General features: G+C 41.1%; 39 non-coding genes across 39 annotated transcripts in view; all 39 read left to right on the top strand.

Annotated features, from left to right (window-relative positions):
• Positions 1-37, top strand: part of trnas-cga (transfer RNA serine (anticodon CGA)) — an 82-nt gene extending 45 nt beyond the window's left edge. The window contains exon 1 of the tRNA in view: positions 1-37. This exon is cut by the window's left edge and continues 45 nt beyond it. This is a non-coding gene — a tRNA (tRNA-Ser).
• Positions 38-291: 254 nt separating this feature from the next.
• On the top strand, positions 292-363 carry trnaa-agc (transfer RNA alanine (anticodon AGC)). The gene has a single exon. It is a non-coding gene; the product is annotated as a tRNA-Ala (tRNA).
• Positions 364-608: 245 nt separating this feature from the next.
• Positions 609-690, top strand: trnas-uga (transfer RNA serine (anticodon UGA)). The gene has a single exon. It is a non-coding gene; the product is annotated as a tRNA-Ser (tRNA).
• Positions 691-945: 255 nt separating this feature from the next.
• trnaa-cgc (transfer RNA alanine (anticodon CGC)) lies at positions 946-1,017 on the top strand. Its single transcript has one exon. It is a non-coding gene; the product is annotated as a tRNA-Ala (tRNA).
• Positions 1,018-1,262: 245 nt separating this feature from the next.
• Positions 1,263-1,344, top strand: trnas-uga (transfer RNA serine (anticodon UGA)). Its single transcript has one exon. It is a non-coding gene; the product is annotated as a tRNA-Ser (tRNA).
• Positions 1,345-1,599: 255 nt separating this feature from the next.
• Positions 1,600-1,671, top strand: trnaa-cgc (transfer RNA alanine (anticodon CGC)). Its single transcript has one exon. It is a non-coding gene; the product is annotated as a tRNA-Ala (tRNA).
• A 245-nt stretch (positions 1,672-1,916) lies between these two features.
• trnas-cga (transfer RNA serine (anticodon CGA)) lies at positions 1,917-1,998 on the top strand. The gene has a single exon. It is a non-coding gene; the product is annotated as a tRNA-Ser (tRNA).
• Positions 1,999-2,253: 255 nt separating this feature from the next.
• On the top strand, positions 2,254-2,325 carry trnaa-cgc (transfer RNA alanine (anticodon CGC)). Its single transcript has one exon. It is a non-coding gene; the product is annotated as a tRNA-Ala (tRNA).
• Positions 2,326-2,570: 245 nt separating this feature from the next.
• trnas-uga (transfer RNA serine (anticodon UGA)) lies at positions 2,571-2,652 on the top strand. Its single transcript has one exon. It is a non-coding gene; the product is annotated as a tRNA-Ser (tRNA).
• Positions 2,653-2,907: 255 nt separating this feature from the next.
• Positions 2,908-2,979, top strand: trnaa-cgc (transfer RNA alanine (anticodon CGC)). Its single transcript has one exon. It is a non-coding gene; the product is annotated as a tRNA-Ala (tRNA).
• A 315-nt stretch (positions 2,980-3,294) lies between these two features.
• trnaa-agc (transfer RNA alanine (anticodon AGC)) lies at positions 3,295-3,366 on the top strand. Its single transcript has one exon. It is a non-coding gene; the product is annotated as a tRNA-Ala (tRNA).
• A 245-nt stretch (positions 3,367-3,611) lies between these two features.
• Positions 3,612-3,693, top strand: trnas-uga (transfer RNA serine (anticodon UGA)). Its single transcript has one exon. It is a non-coding gene; the product is annotated as a tRNA-Ser (tRNA).
• Positions 3,694-3,948: 255 nt separating this feature from the next.
• trnaa-cgc (transfer RNA alanine (anticodon CGC)) lies at positions 3,949-4,020 on the top strand. Its single transcript has one exon. It is a non-coding gene; the product is annotated as a tRNA-Ala (tRNA).
• A 245-nt stretch (positions 4,021-4,265) lies between these two features.
• Positions 4,266-4,347, top strand: trnas-uga (transfer RNA serine (anticodon UGA)). Its single transcript has one exon. It is a non-coding gene; the product is annotated as a tRNA-Ser (tRNA).
• Positions 4,348-4,602: 255 nt separating this feature from the next.
• trnaa-cgc (transfer RNA alanine (anticodon CGC)) lies at positions 4,603-4,674 on the top strand. The gene has a single exon. It is a non-coding gene; the product is annotated as a tRNA-Ala (tRNA).
• Positions 4,675-4,919: 245 nt separating this feature from the next.
• On the top strand, positions 4,920-5,001 carry trnas-cga (transfer RNA serine (anticodon CGA)). Its single transcript has one exon. It is a non-coding gene; the product is annotated as a tRNA-Ser (tRNA).
• Positions 5,002-5,256: 255 nt separating this feature from the next.
• trnaa-cgc (transfer RNA alanine (anticodon CGC)) lies at positions 5,257-5,328 on the top strand. The gene has a single exon. It is a non-coding gene; the product is annotated as a tRNA-Ala (tRNA).
• A 315-nt stretch (positions 5,329-5,643) lies between these two features.
• On the top strand, positions 5,644-5,715 carry trnaa-agc (transfer RNA alanine (anticodon AGC)). Its single transcript has one exon. It is a non-coding gene; the product is annotated as a tRNA-Ala (tRNA).
• A 245-nt stretch (positions 5,716-5,960) lies between these two features.
• On the top strand, positions 5,961-6,042 carry trnas-uga (transfer RNA serine (anticodon UGA)). Its single transcript has one exon. It is a non-coding gene; the product is annotated as a tRNA-Ser (tRNA).
• Positions 6,043-6,297: 255 nt separating this feature from the next.
• trnaa-cgc (transfer RNA alanine (anticodon CGC)) lies at positions 6,298-6,369 on the top strand. The gene has a single exon. It is a non-coding gene; the product is annotated as a tRNA-Ala (tRNA).
• Positions 6,370-6,614: 245 nt separating this feature from the next.
• trnas-uga (transfer RNA serine (anticodon UGA)) lies at positions 6,615-6,696 on the top strand. The gene has a single exon. It is a non-coding gene; the product is annotated as a tRNA-Ser (tRNA).
• Positions 6,697-6,951: 255 nt separating this feature from the next.
• trnaa-cgc (transfer RNA alanine (anticodon CGC)) lies at positions 6,952-7,023 on the top strand. Its single transcript has one exon. It is a non-coding gene; the product is annotated as a tRNA-Ala (tRNA).
• Positions 7,024-7,268: 245 nt separating this feature from the next.
• Positions 7,269-7,350, top strand: trnas-uga (transfer RNA serine (anticodon UGA)). Its single transcript has one exon. It is a non-coding gene; the product is annotated as a tRNA-Ser (tRNA).
• A 255-nt stretch (positions 7,351-7,605) lies between these two features.
• Positions 7,606-7,677, top strand: trnaa-cgc (transfer RNA alanine (anticodon CGC)). The gene has a single exon. It is a non-coding gene; the product is annotated as a tRNA-Ala (tRNA).
• Positions 7,678-7,922: 245 nt separating this feature from the next.
• trnas-uga (transfer RNA serine (anticodon UGA)) lies at positions 7,923-8,004 on the top strand. The gene has a single exon. It is a non-coding gene; the product is annotated as a tRNA-Ser (tRNA).
• A 254-nt stretch (positions 8,005-8,258) lies between these two features.
• Positions 8,259-8,330, top strand: trnaa-cgc (transfer RNA alanine (anticodon CGC)). The gene has a single exon. It is a non-coding gene; the product is annotated as a tRNA-Ala (tRNA).
• A 245-nt stretch (positions 8,331-8,575) lies between these two features.
• trnas-cga (transfer RNA serine (anticodon CGA)) lies at positions 8,576-8,657 on the top strand. The gene has a single exon. It is a non-coding gene; the product is annotated as a tRNA-Ser (tRNA).
• A 254-nt stretch (positions 8,658-8,911) lies between these two features.
• On the top strand, positions 8,912-8,983 carry trnaa-agc (transfer RNA alanine (anticodon AGC)). Its single transcript has one exon. It is a non-coding gene; the product is annotated as a tRNA-Ala (tRNA).
• Positions 8,984-9,228: 245 nt separating this feature from the next.
• trnas-uga (transfer RNA serine (anticodon UGA)) lies at positions 9,229-9,310 on the top strand. Its single transcript has one exon. It is a non-coding gene; the product is annotated as a tRNA-Ser (tRNA).
• A 255-nt stretch (positions 9,311-9,565) lies between these two features.
• Positions 9,566-9,637, top strand: trnaa-cgc (transfer RNA alanine (anticodon CGC)). The gene has a single exon. It is a non-coding gene; the product is annotated as a tRNA-Ala (tRNA).
• Positions 9,638-9,882: 245 nt separating this feature from the next.
• On the top strand, positions 9,883-9,964 carry trnas-uga (transfer RNA serine (anticodon UGA)). The gene has a single exon. It is a non-coding gene; the product is annotated as a tRNA-Ser (tRNA).
• A 254-nt stretch (positions 9,965-10,218) lies between these two features.
• Positions 10,219-10,290, top strand: trnaa-cgc (transfer RNA alanine (anticodon CGC)). Its single transcript has one exon. It is a non-coding gene; the product is annotated as a tRNA-Ala (tRNA).
• Positions 10,291-10,535: 245 nt separating this feature from the next.
• On the top strand, positions 10,536-10,617 carry trnas-cga (transfer RNA serine (anticodon CGA)). Its single transcript has one exon. It is a non-coding gene; the product is annotated as a tRNA-Ser (tRNA).
• A 254-nt stretch (positions 10,618-10,871) lies between these two features.
• trnaa-agc (transfer RNA alanine (anticodon AGC)) lies at positions 10,872-10,943 on the top strand. The gene has a single exon. It is a non-coding gene; the product is annotated as a tRNA-Ala (tRNA).
• A 245-nt stretch (positions 10,944-11,188) lies between these two features.
• Positions 11,189-11,270, top strand: trnas-uga (transfer RNA serine (anticodon UGA)). Its single transcript has one exon. It is a non-coding gene; the product is annotated as a tRNA-Ser (tRNA).
• A 255-nt stretch (positions 11,271-11,525) lies between these two features.
• On the top strand, positions 11,526-11,597 carry trnaa-cgc (transfer RNA alanine (anticodon CGC)). Its single transcript has one exon. It is a non-coding gene; the product is annotated as a tRNA-Ala (tRNA).
• Positions 11,598-11,842: 245 nt separating this feature from the next.
• trnas-uga (transfer RNA serine (anticodon UGA)) lies at positions 11,843-11,924 on the top strand. Its single transcript has one exon. It is a non-coding gene; the product is annotated as a tRNA-Ser (tRNA).
• A 255-nt stretch (positions 11,925-12,179) lies between these two features.
• On the top strand, positions 12,180-12,251 carry trnaa-cgc (transfer RNA alanine (anticodon CGC)). Its single transcript has one exon. It is a non-coding gene; the product is annotated as a tRNA-Ala (tRNA).
• A 245-nt stretch (positions 12,252-12,496) lies between these two features.
• On the top strand, positions 12,497-12,578 carry trnas-cga (transfer RNA serine (anticodon CGA)). The gene has a single exon. It is a non-coding gene; the product is annotated as a tRNA-Ser (tRNA).
• Positions 12,579-12,764: the final 186 nt, after the last annotated feature.

The following is a 12,764-nucleotide window of genomic DNA, read 5'->3' as shown; positions in this document are numbered from 1 at the left end:
GGGTCTCCCCGCGCAGGTTCGAGTCCTGCCAGCAACGAAAATCACCTTAGAGCGCTCCGTTCCGAGCAAAGAGTAATTTTTGAGTAATTTTTTGATCTCCACACGTCAAAGTCCAGCTTTGAAAGTCCAAATTCCCAAGGATTTTTATTTAAAGTGATGCATTCAGTCTTCCCAAGTTGGCTTTCTGCCAGTCATAGTAGGTTTTCCCTTGGAAACGTCCCCATTCATTCTTCTTTTCTCACACTTTTTCCTTTATATACGGAAAATAAAGCAATTTTTGCCAATTTTGCAGGGGATGTAGCTCAGTGGTAGAGCGCATGCTTAGCATGTATGAGGTCCGGGGTTCAATCCCAGGCATCTCCATTAGATATTATGCTGAAATTTAAAAGGTGTTTCTGCTAAGTTGTTGGGAAATCTGATGATATGAGGAGCCATCAAATGTACCGTCCAACAAGGGAAAAAAAGCACCAACTATAATTTACCAAGTAAATACCACACCCTTACCTAATTATGTGTGTTCCAGAATTGTTCACATGGCAGTCTACATATCAGCTACTTATCCAGTATCTGATATTTCCGAAAAGTTGATTTTATTTTCAACATTGTGGGTTGTTGTGGCCGAGAGGTTAAGGCGATGGACTTGAAATCCATTGGGGTCTCCCCGCGCTGGTTCGAGTCCTGCCAGCAACGAAAATAGCTTTGGAGCGCTCTGGTCCGAGCAAAGAGTCATTTTTTGAGTCATTTTGTGATCTCCATACGTTAAAGTCCCACTTTGAAAGTCCAAATTCCCAAGGATTTTTATTTAAAGTGACGCATTCAGTCTTCCCAAGTTGGCTTTCTGACAGTCATAGTAGGTTTTCGCTTGGAAACATCGGCATTCATTCTTTTTTTCTCACACTTCTTCCTTTATATACGGAAAATAAAGCAATTTTTGCCAATTTTGCAGGGGATGTAGCTCAGTGGTAGAGCGCATGCTTCGCATGTATGAGGTCCTGGGTTCAATCCCCAGCATCTCCATTAGATATTATGCTCAAATTGAAAAGGTGTTTCTGCTAAGTTGTTGGGAAATCTCATGATATGAGGAGCCATCAAATGTACTGTCCAACAAGGGAAAAAAAGCACCAACTATAATTTACCAAGTAAATACCACACCCTTACCTAATTATGTGTGTTCCAGAATTGTTCACATGGCAGTCTACATATCAGCCACTTATCCAGTATCTGATATTTCCGAAAAGTTGATTTTATTTTCAACATTGTGGGTTGTTGTGGCCGAGAGGTTAAGGCGATGGACTTGAAATCCATTGGGGTCTCCCCGCGCAGGTTCGAGTCCTGCCAGCAACGAAAATAGCTTTAGAGCGCTCTGGTCCAAGCAAAGAGTCATTTTTTGAGTCATTTTGTGATCTCCATACGTTAAAGTCCAGCATTGAAAGTCCAAATTCCCAAGGATTTTTATTTAAAGTGATGCATTCAGTCTTCCCAAGTTGGCTCTCTGCCAGTCATAGTAGGTTTTCCCTTGGAAACGTCCCCATTCATTCTTCTTTTCTCACACTTTTTCCTTTATATACGGAAAATAAAGCAATTTTTGCCAATTTTGCAGGGGATGTAGCTCAGTGGTAGAGCGCATGCTTCGCATGTATGAGGTCCTGGGTTCAATCCCCGGCATCTCCATTAGATATTATGCTGAAATTTAAAAGGTGTTTCTGCTAAGTTGTTGGGAAATCTGATGATATGAGGAGCCATCAAATGTACCGTCCAACAAGGGAAAAAAAGCACCAACTATAATTTACCAAGTAAATACCACATCCTTACCTAATTATGTGTGTTCCAGAATTGTTCACATGGCAGTCTATATATCAGCCACTTAGCCAGTATCTGATATTTGTGAAAAGTCGATTTTATTTTCAACATTGTGGGTTGTTGTGGCCGAGAGGTTAAGGCGATGGACTCGAAATCCATTGGGGTCTCCCCGCGCAGGTTCGAGTCCTGCCAGCAACGAAAATAGCTTTAGAGCGCTCTGGTCCGAGCAAAGAGTCATTTTTTGAGTCATTTTGTGATCTCCATACGTTAAAGTCCCACTTTGAAAGTCCAAATTCCCAAGGATTTTTATTTAAAGTGATGCATTCAGTCTTCCCAAGTTGGCTTTCTGCCAGGCATAGTAGGTTTTCCCTTGGAAACGTCCCCATTCATTCTTCTTTTCTCACACTTTTTCCTTTATATACGGAAAATAAAGCAATTTTTGCCAATTTTGCAGGGGATGTAGCTCAGTGGTAGAGCGCATGCTTCGCATGTATGAGGTCCTGGGTTCAATCCCCAGCATCTCCATTAGATATTATGCTCAAAGTTAAAAGGTGTTTCTGCTAAGTTGTTGGGAAATCTCATGATATGAGGAGCCATCAAATGTACCGTCCAACAAGGGAAAAAAAGCACCAACTATAATTTACCAAGTAAATACCACACCCTTACCTAATTATGTGTGTTCCAGAATTGTTCACATGGCAGTCTACATATCAGCCACTTATCCAGTATCTGATATTTCCGAAAAGTTGATTTTATTTTCAACATTGTGGGTTGTTGTGGCCGAGAGGTTAAGGCGATGGACTTGAAATCCATTGGGGTCTCCCCGCGCAGGTTCGAGTCCTGCCAGCAACGAAAATAGCTTTAGAGCGCTCTGGTCCGAGCAAAGTGTCATTTTTTGAGTCATTTTGTGATCTCCATACGTTAAAGTCCCACTTTGAAAGTCCAAATTCCCAAGGATTTTTATTTAAAGTGATGCATTCAGTCTTCCCAAGTTGGCTTTCTGCCAGTCATAGTAGGTTTTCCCTTGTAAACGTCCCCATTCATTCTTCTTTTCTCACACTTTTTCCTTTATATACGGAAAATAAAGCAATTTTTGCCAATTTTGCAGGGGATGTAGCTCAGTGGTAGAGCGCATGCTTCGCATGTATGAGGTCCTGGGTTCAATCCCCAGCATCTCCATTAGATATTATGCTCAAAGTTAAAAGGTGTTTCTGCTAAGTTGTTGGGAAATCTCATGATATGAGGAGCCATCAAATGCTCTGGTCCAAGCAAAGAGTAATTTTTGAGTAATTTTTTGATCTCCACACGTCAAAGTCCAACTTTGAAAGTCCAAATTCCCAAGGATTTTTATTTAAAGTGATGCATTCAGTCTTCCCAAGTTGGCTTTCTGCCAGTCATAGTAGGTTTTCCCTTGGAAACGTCCCCATTCATTCTTCTTTTCTCACACTTTTTCCTTTATATACGGAAAATAAAGCAATTTTTGCCAATTTTGCAGGGGATGTAGCTCAGTGGTAGAGCGCATGCTTAGCATGTATGAGGTCCGGGGTTCAATCCCAGGCATCTCCATTAGATATTATGCTGAAATTTAAAAGGTGTTTCTGCTAAGTTGTTGGGAAATCTGATGATATGAGGAGCCATCAAATGTACCGTCCAACAAGGGAAAAAAAGCACCAACTATAATTTACCAAGTAAATACCACACCCTTACCTAATTATGTGTGTTCCAGAATTGTTCACATGGCAGTCTACATATCAGCCACTTATCCAGTATCTGATATTTCCGAAAAGTTGATTTTATTTTCAACATTGTGGGTTGTTGTGGCCGAGAGGTTAAGGCGATGGACTTGAAATCCATTGGGGTCTCCCCGCGCAGGTTCGAGTCCTGCCAGCAACGAAAATAGCTTTGGAGCGCTCTGGTCCGAGCAAAGAGTCATTTTTTGAGTCATTTTGTGATCTCCATACGTTAAAGTCCCACTTTGAAAGTCCAAATTCCCAAGGATTTTTATTTAAAGTGACGCATTCAGTCTTCCCAAGTTGGCTTTCTGACAGTCATAGTAGGTTTTCGCTTGGAAACATCGGCATTCATTCTTTTTTTCTCACACTTCTTCCTTTATATACGGAAAACAAAGCAATTTTTGCCAATTTTGCAGGGGATGTAGCTCAGTGGTAGAGCGCATGCTTCGCATGTATGAGGTCCTGGGTTCAATCCCCAGCATCTCCATTAGATATTATGCTCAAATTGAAAAGGTGTTTCTGCTAAGTTGTTGGGAAATCTCATGATATGAGGAGCCATCAAATGTACTGTCCAACAAGGGAAAAAAAGCACCAACTATAATTTACCAAGTAAATACCACACCCTTACCTAATTATGTGTGTTCCAGAATTGTTCACATGGCAGTCTACATATCAGCCACTTATCCAGTATCTGATATTTCCGAAAAGTTGATTTTATTTTCAACATTGTGGGTTGTTGTGGCCGAGAGGTTAAGGCGATGGACTTGAAATCCATTGGGGTCTCCCCGCGCAGGTTCGAGTCCTGCCAGCAACGAAAATAGCTTTAGAGCGCTCTGGTCCAAGCAAAGAGTCATTTTTTGAGTCATTTTGTGATCTCCATACGTTAAAGTCCAGCATTGAAAGTCCAAATTCCCAAGGATTTTTATTTAAAGTGATGCATTCAGTCTTCCCAAGTTGGCTTTCTGCCAGTCATAGTAGGTTTTCCCTTGGAAACGTCCCCATTCATTCTTCTTTTCTCACACTTTTTCCTTTATATACGGAAAATAAAGCAATTTTTGCCAATTTTGCAGGGGATGTAGCTCAGTGGTAGAGCGCATGCTTCGCATGTATGAGGTCCTGGGTTCAATCCCCGGCATCTCCATTAGATATTATGCTGAAATTTAAAAGGTGTTTCTGCTAAGTTGTTGGGAAATCTGATGATATGAGGAGCCATCAAATGTACCGTCCAACAAGGGAAAAAAAGCACCAACTATAATTTACCAAGTAAATACCACATCCTTACCTAATTATGTGTGTTCCAGAATTGTTCACATGGCAGTCTATATATCAGCCACTTAGCCAGTATCTGATATTTGTGAAAAGTCGATTTTATTTTCAACATTGTGGGTTGTTGTGGCCGAGAGGTTAAGGCGATGGACTCGAAATCCATTGGGGTCTCCCCGCGCAGGTTCGAGTCCTGCCAGCAACGAAAATAGCTTTAGAGCGCTCTGGTCCGAGCAAAGAGTCATTTTTTGAGTCATTTTGTGATCTCCATACGTTAAAGTCCCACTTTGAAAGTCCAAATTCCCAAGGATTTTTATTTAAAGTGATGCATTCAGTCTTCCCAAGTTGGCTTTCTGCCAGGCATAGTAGGTTTTCCCTTGTAAACGTCCCCATTCATTCTTCTTTTCTCACACTTTTTCCTTTATATACGGAAAATAAAGCAATTTTTGCCAATTTTGCAGGGGATGTAGCTCAGTGGTAGAGCGCATGCTTCGCATGTATGAGGTCCTGGGTTCAATCCCCAGCATCTCCATTAGATATTATGCTCAAAGTTAAAAGGTGTTTCTGCTAAGTTGTTGGGAAATCTCATGATATGAGGAGCCATCAAATGCTCTGGTCCAAGCAAAGAGTAATTTTTGAGTAATTTTTTGATCTCCACACGTCAAAGTCCAACTTTGAAAGTCCAAATTCCCAAGGATTTTTATTTAAAGTGATGCATTCAGTCTTCCCAAGTTGGCTTTCTGCCAGTCATAGTAGGTTTTCCCTTGGAAACGTCCCCATTCATTCTTCTTTTCTCACACTTTTTCCTTTATATACGGAAAATAAAGCAATTTTTGCCAATTTTGCAGGGGATGTAGCTCAGTGGTAGAGCGCATGCTTAGCATGTATGAGGTCCGGGGTTCAATCCCAGGCATCTCCATTAGATATTATGCTGAAATTTAAAAGGTGTTTCTGCTAAGTTGTTGGGAAATCTGATGATATGAGGAGCCATCAAATGTACCGTCCAACAAGGGAAAAAAAGCACCAACTATAATTTACCAAGTAAATACCACACCCTTACCTAATTATGTGTGTTCCAGAATTGTTCACATGGCAGTCTACATATCAGCCACTTATCCAGTATCTGATATTTCCGAAAAGTTGATTTTATTTTCAACATTGTGGGTTGTTGTGGCCGAGAGGTTAAGGCGATGGACTTGAAATCCATTGGGGTCTCCCCGCGCAGGTTCGAGTCCTGCCAGCAACGAAATTCACTTTAGAGCGCTCTGGTCCGAGCAAAGAGTCATTTTTTGAGTCATTTTGTGATCTCCATACGTTAAAGTCCCACTTTGAAAGTCCAAATTCCCAAGGATTTTTATTTAAAGTGACGCATTCAGTCTTCCCAAGTTGGCTTTCTGACAGTCATAGTAGGTTTTCGCTTGGAAACATCGGCATTCATTCTTTTTTTCTCACACTTCTTCCTTTATATACGGAAAACAAAGCAATTTTTGCCAATTTTGCAGGGGATGTAGCTCAGTGGTAGAGCGCATGCTTCGCATGTATGAGGTCCTGGGTTCAATCCCCAGCATCTCCATTAGATATTATGCTCAAATTGAAAAGGTGTTTCTGCTAAGTTGTTGGGAAATCTCATGATATGAGGAGCCATCAAATGTACTGTCCAACAAGGGAAAAAAAGCACCAACTATAATTTACCAAGTAAATACCACACCCTTACCTAATTATGTGTGTTCCAGAATTGTTCACATGGCAGTCTACATATCAGCCACTTATCCAGTATCTGATATTTCCGAAAAGTTGATTTTATTTTCAACATTGTGGGTTGTTGTGGCCGAGAGGTTAAGGCGATGGACTTGAAATCCATTGGGGTCTCCCCGCGCAGGTTCGAGTCCTGCCAGCAACGAAAATAGCTTTAGAGCGCTCTGGTCCAAGCAAAGAGTCATTTTTTGAGTCATTTTGTGATCTCCATACGTTAAAGTCCAGCATTGAAAGTCCAAATTCCCAAGGATTTTTATTTAAAGTGATGCATTCAGTCTTCCCAAGTTGGCTTTCTGCCAGGCATAGTAGGTTTTCCCTTGGAAACGTCCCCATTCATTCTTCTTTTCTCACACTTTTTCCTTTATATACGGAAAATAAAGCAATTTTTGCCAATTTTGCAGGGGATGTAGCTCAGTGGTAGAGCGCATGCTTCGCATGTATGAGGTCCTGGGTTCAATCCCCAGCATCTCCATTAGATATTATGCTCAAAGTTAAAAGGTGTTTCTGCTAAGTTGTTGGGAAATCTCATGATATGAGGAGCCATCAAATGTACCGTCCAACAAGGGAAAAAAAGCACCAACTATAATTTACCAAGTAAATACCACACCCTTACCTAATTATGTGTGTTCCAGAATTGTTCACATGGCAGTCTACATATCAGCCACTTATCCAGTATCTGATATTTCCGAAAAGTTGATTTTATTTTCAACATTGTGGGTTGTTGTGGCCGAGAGGTTAAGGCGATGGACTTGAAATCCATTGGGGTCTCCCCGCGCAGGTTCGAGTCCTGCCAGCAACGAAAATAGCTTTAGAGCGCTCTGGTCCGAGCAAAGTGTCATTTTTTGAGTCATTTTGTGATCTCCATACGTTAAAGTCCCACTTTGAAAGTCCAAATTCCCAAGGATTTTTATTTAAAGTGATGCATTCAGTCTTCCCAAGTTGGCTTTCTGCCAGTCATAGTAGGTTTTCCCTTGTAAACGTCCCCATTCATTCTTCTTTTCTCACACTTTTTCCTTTATATACGGAAAATAAAGCAATTTTTGCCAATTTTGCAGGGGATGTAGCTCAGTGGTAGAGCGCATGCTTCGCATGTATGAGGTCCTGGGTTCAATCCCCAGCATCTCCATTAGATATTATGCTCAAAGTTAAAAGGTGTTTCTGCTAAGTTGTTGGGAAATCTCATGATATGAGGAGCCATCAAATGTACCGTCCAACAAGGGGAAAAAAGCACCAACTATAATTTACCAAGTAAATACCACACTCTTACCTAATTATGTGTGTTCCAGAATTGTTCACATGGCAGTCTACATATCAGCCACTTATCCAGTATCTGATATTTCCGAAAAGTTGATTTTATTTTCAACATTGTGGGTTGTTGTGGCCGAGAGGTTAAGGCGATGGACTTGAAATCCATTGGGGTCTCCCCGCGCAGGTTCGAGTCCTGCCAGCAACGAAAATAGCTTTAGAGCGCTCTGGTCCAAGCAAAGAGTAATTTTTGAGTAATTTTTTGATCTCCACACGTCAAAGTCCAGCTTTGAAAGTCCAAATTCGCAAGGATTTTTATTTAAAGTGATGCATTCAGTCTTCCCAAGTTGGCTTTCTGCCAGTCATAGTAGGTTTTCCCTTGGAAACGTCCCCATTCATTCTTCTTTTCTCACACTTTTTCCTTTATATACGGAAAATAAAGCAATTTTTGCCAATTTTGCAGGGGATGTAGCTCAGTGGTAGAGCGCATGCTTCGCATGTATGAGGTCCTGGGTTCAATCCCCGGCATCTCCATTAGATATTATGCTGAAATTTAAAAGGTGTTTCTGCTAAGTTGTTGGGAAATCTGATGATATGAGGAGCCATCAAATGTACCGTCCAACAAGGGAAAAAAAGCACCAACTATAATTTACCAAGTAAATACCACATCCTTACCTAATTATGTGTGTTCCAGAATTGTTCACATGGCAGTCTATATATCAGCCACTTAGCCAGTATCTGATATTTCCGAAAAGTCAATTTTATTTTCAACATTGCGGGTTGTTGTGGCCGAGAGGTTAAGGCGATGGACTCGAAATCCATTGGGGTCTCCCCGCGCAGGTTCGAGTCCTGCCAGCAACGAAAATCACCTTAGAGCGCTCTGGTCCGAGCAAAGAGTAATTTTTGAGTCATTTTTTGATCTCCACACGTCAAAGTCCAACTTTGAAAGTCCAAATTCCCAAGGATTTTTATTTAAAGTGATGCATTCAGTCTTCCCAAGTTGGCTTTCTGCCAGTCATAGTAGGTTTTCCCTTGGAAACGTCCCCATTCATTCTTCTTTTCTCACACTTTTTCCTTTATATACGGAAAATAAAGCAATTTTTGCCAATTTTGCAGGGGATGTAGCTCAGTGGTAGAGCGCATGCTTAGCATGTATGAGGTCCGGGGTTCAATCCCAGGCATCTCCATTAGATATTATGCTGAAATTTAAAAGGTGTTTCTGCTAAGTTGTTGGGAAATCTGATGATATGAGGAGCCATCAAATGTACCGTCCAACAAGGGAAAAAAAGCACCAACTATAATTTACCAAGTAAATACCACACCCTTACCTAATTATGTGTGTTCCAGAATTGTTCACATGGCAGTCTACATATCAGCCACTTATCCAGTATCTGATATTTCCGAAAAGTTGATTTTATTTTCAACATTGTGGGTTGTTGTGGCCGAGAGGTTAAGGCGATGGACTTGAAATCCATTGGGGTCTCCCCGCGCAGGTTCGAGTCCTGCCAGCAACGAAAATAGCTTTGGAGCGCTCTGGTCCAAGCAAAGAGTCATTTTTTGAGTCATTTTGTGATCTCCATACGTTAAAGTCCAGCATTGAAAGTCCAAATTCCCAAGGATTTTTATTTAAAGTGATGCATTCAGTCTTCCCAAGTTGGCTTTCTGCCAGTCATAGTAGGTTTTCCCTTGTAAACGTCCCCATTCATTCTTCTTTTCTCACACTTTTTCCTTTATATACGGAAAATAAAGCAATTTTTGCCAATTTTGCAGGGGATGTAGCTCAGTGGTAGAGCGCATGCTTCGCATGTATGAGGTCCTGGGTTCAATCCCCAGCATCTCCATTAGATATTATGCTCAAAGTTAAAAGGTGTTTCTGCTAAGTTGTTGGGAAATCTCATGATATGAGGAGCCATCAAATGTACCGTCCAACAAGGGGAAAAAAGCACCAACTATAATTTACCAAGTAAATACCACACTCTTACCTAATTATGTGTGTTCCAGAATTGTTCACATGGCAGTCTACATATCAGCCACTTATCCAGTATCTGATATTTCCGAAAAGTTGATTTTATTTTCAACATTGTGGGTTGTTGTGGCCGAGAGGTTAAGGCGATGGACTTGAAATCCATTGGGGTCTCCCCGCGCAGGTTCGAGTCCTGCCAGCAACGAAAATAGCTTTAGAGCGCTCTGGTCCAAGCAAAGAGTAATTTTTGAGTAATTTTTTGATCTCCACACGTCAAAGTCCAGCTTTGAAAGTCCAAATTCGCAAGGATTTTTATTTAAAGTGATGCATTCAGTCTTCCCAAGTTGGCTTTCTGCCAGTCATAGTAGGTTTTCCCTTGGAAACGTCCCCATTCATTCTTCTTTTCTCACACTTTTTCCTTTATATACGGAAAATAAAGCAATTTTTGCCAATTTTGCAGGGGATGTAGCTCAGTGGTAGAGCGCATGCTTCGCATGTATGAGGTCCTGGGTTCAATCCCCGGCATCTCCATTAGATATTATGCTGAAATTTAAAAGGTGTTTCTGCTAAGTTGTTGGGAAATCTGATGATATGAGGAGCCATCAAATGTACCGTCCAACAAGGGAAAAAAAGCACCAACTATAATTTACCAAGTAAATACCACATCCTTACCTAATTATGTGTGTTCCAGAATTGTTCACATGGCAGTCTATATATCAGCCACTTAGCCAGTATCTGATATTTCCGAAAAGTCAATTTTATTTTCAACATTGCGGGTTGTTGTGGCCGAGAGGTTAAGGCGATGGACTCGAAATCCATTGGGGTCTCCCCGCGCAGGTTCGAGTCCTGCCAGCAACGAAAATCACCTTAGAGCGCTCTGGTCCGAGCAAAGAGTAATTTTTGAGTCATTTTTTGATCTCCACACGTCAAAGTCCAACTTTGAAAGTCCAAATTCCCAAGGATTTTTATTTAAAGTGATGCATTCAGTCTTCCCAAGTTGGCTTTCTGCCAGTCATAGTAGGTTTTCCCTTGGAAACGTCCCCATTCATTCTTCTTTTCTCACACTTTTTCCTTTATATACGGAAAATAAAGCAATTTTTGCCAATTTTGCAGGGGATGTAGCTCAGTGGTAGAGCGCATGCTTAGCATGTATGAGGTCCGGGGTTCAATCCCAGGCATCTCCATTAGATATTATGCTGAAATTTAAAAGGTGTTTCTGCTAAGTTGTTGGGAAATCTGATGATATGAGGAGCCATCAAATGTACCGTCCAACAAGGGAAAAAAAGCACCAACTATAATTTACCAAGTAAATACCACACCCTTACCTAATTATGTGTGTTCCAGAATTGTTCACATGGCAGTCTACATATCAGCCACTTATCCAGTATCTGATATTTCCGAAAAGTTGATTTTATTTTCAACATTGTGGGTTGTTGTGGCCGAGAGGTTAAGGCGATGGACTTGAAATCCATTGGGGTCTCCCCGCGCAGGTTCGAGTCCTGCCAGCAACGAAAATAGCTTTGGAGCGCTCTGGTCCGAGCAAAGAGTCATTTTTTGAGTCATTTTGTGATCTCCATACGTTAAAGTCCCACTTTGAAAGTCCAAATTCCCAAGGATTTTTATTTAAAGTGACGCATTCAGTCTTCCCAAGTTGGCTTTCTGACAGTCATAGTAGGTTTTCGCTTGGAAACATCGGCATTCATTCTTTTTTTCTCACACTTCTTCCTTTATATACGGAAAATAAAGCAATTTTTGCCAATTTTGCAGGGGATGTAGCTCAGTGGTAGAGCGCATGCTTCGCATGTATGAGGTCCTGGGTTCAATCCCCAGCATCTCCATTAGATATTATGCTCAAATTGAAAAGGTGTTTCTGCTAAGTTGTTGGGAAATCTCATGATATGAGGAGCCATCAAATGTACTGTCCAACAAGGGAAAAAAAGCACCAACTATAATTTACCAAGTAAATACCACACCCTTACCTAATTATGTGTGTTCCAGAATTGTTCACATGGCAGTCTACATATCAGCCACTTATCCAGTATCTGATATTTCCGAAAAGTTGATTTTATTTTCAACATTGTGGGTTGTTGTGGCCGAGAGGTTAAGGCGATGGACTTGAAATCCATTGGGGTCTCCCCGCGCAGGTTTGAGTCCTGCCAGCAACGAAAATAGCTTTAGAGCGCTCTGGTCCAAGCAAAGAGTCATTTTTTGAGTCATTTTGTGATCTCCATACGTTAAAGTCCAGCATTGAAAGTCCAAATTCCCAAGGATTTTTATTTAAAGTGATGCATTCAGTCTTCCCAAGTTGGCTTTCTGCCAGTCATAGTAGGTTTTCCCTTGGAAACGTCCCCATTCATTCTTCTTTTCTCACACTTTTTCCTTTATATACGGAAAATAAAGCAATTTTTGCCAATTTTGCAGGGGATGTAGCTCAGTGGTAGAGCGCATGCTTCGCATGTATGAGGTCCTGGGTTCAATCCCCGGCATCTCCATTAGATATTATGCTGAAATTTAAAAGGTGTTTCTGCTAAGTTGTTGGGAAATCTGATGATATGAGGAGCCATCAAATGTACCGTCCAACAAGGGAAAAAAAGCACCAACTATAATTTACCAAGTAAATACCACATCCTTACCTAATTATGTGTGTTCCAGAATTGTTCACATGGCAGTCTATATATCAGCCACTTAGCCAGTATCTGATATTTGTGAAAAGTCGATTTTATTTTCAACATTGTGGGTTGTTGTGGCCGAGAGGTTAAGGCGATGGACTCGAAATCCATTGGGGTCTCCCCGCGCAGGTTCGAGTCTTGCCAGCAACGAAAATAGCTTTAGAGCGCTCTGGTCCGAGCAAAGAGTCATTTTTTGAGTCATTTTGTGATCTCCATACGTTAAAGTTCCACTTTGAAAGTCCAAATTCCCAAGGATTTTTATTTAAAGTGATGCATTCAGTCTTCCCAAGTTGGCTTTCTGCCAGGCATAGTAGGTTTTCCCTTGGAAACGTCCCC

This window comes from Gasterosteus aculeatus, chromosome 5 (genome assembly GCF_964276395.1).
Source record: "Gasterosteus aculeatus chromosome 5, fGasAcu3.hap1.1, whole genome shotgun sequence".
Taxonomy (NCBI): domain Eukaryota; kingdom Metazoa; phylum Chordata; class Actinopteri; order Perciformes; family Gasterosteidae; genus Gasterosteus; species Gasterosteus aculeatus.
Note: the sequence above shows the minus strand (reverse complement) of the source record. Positions and strands in the feature narration are given on the sequence as shown.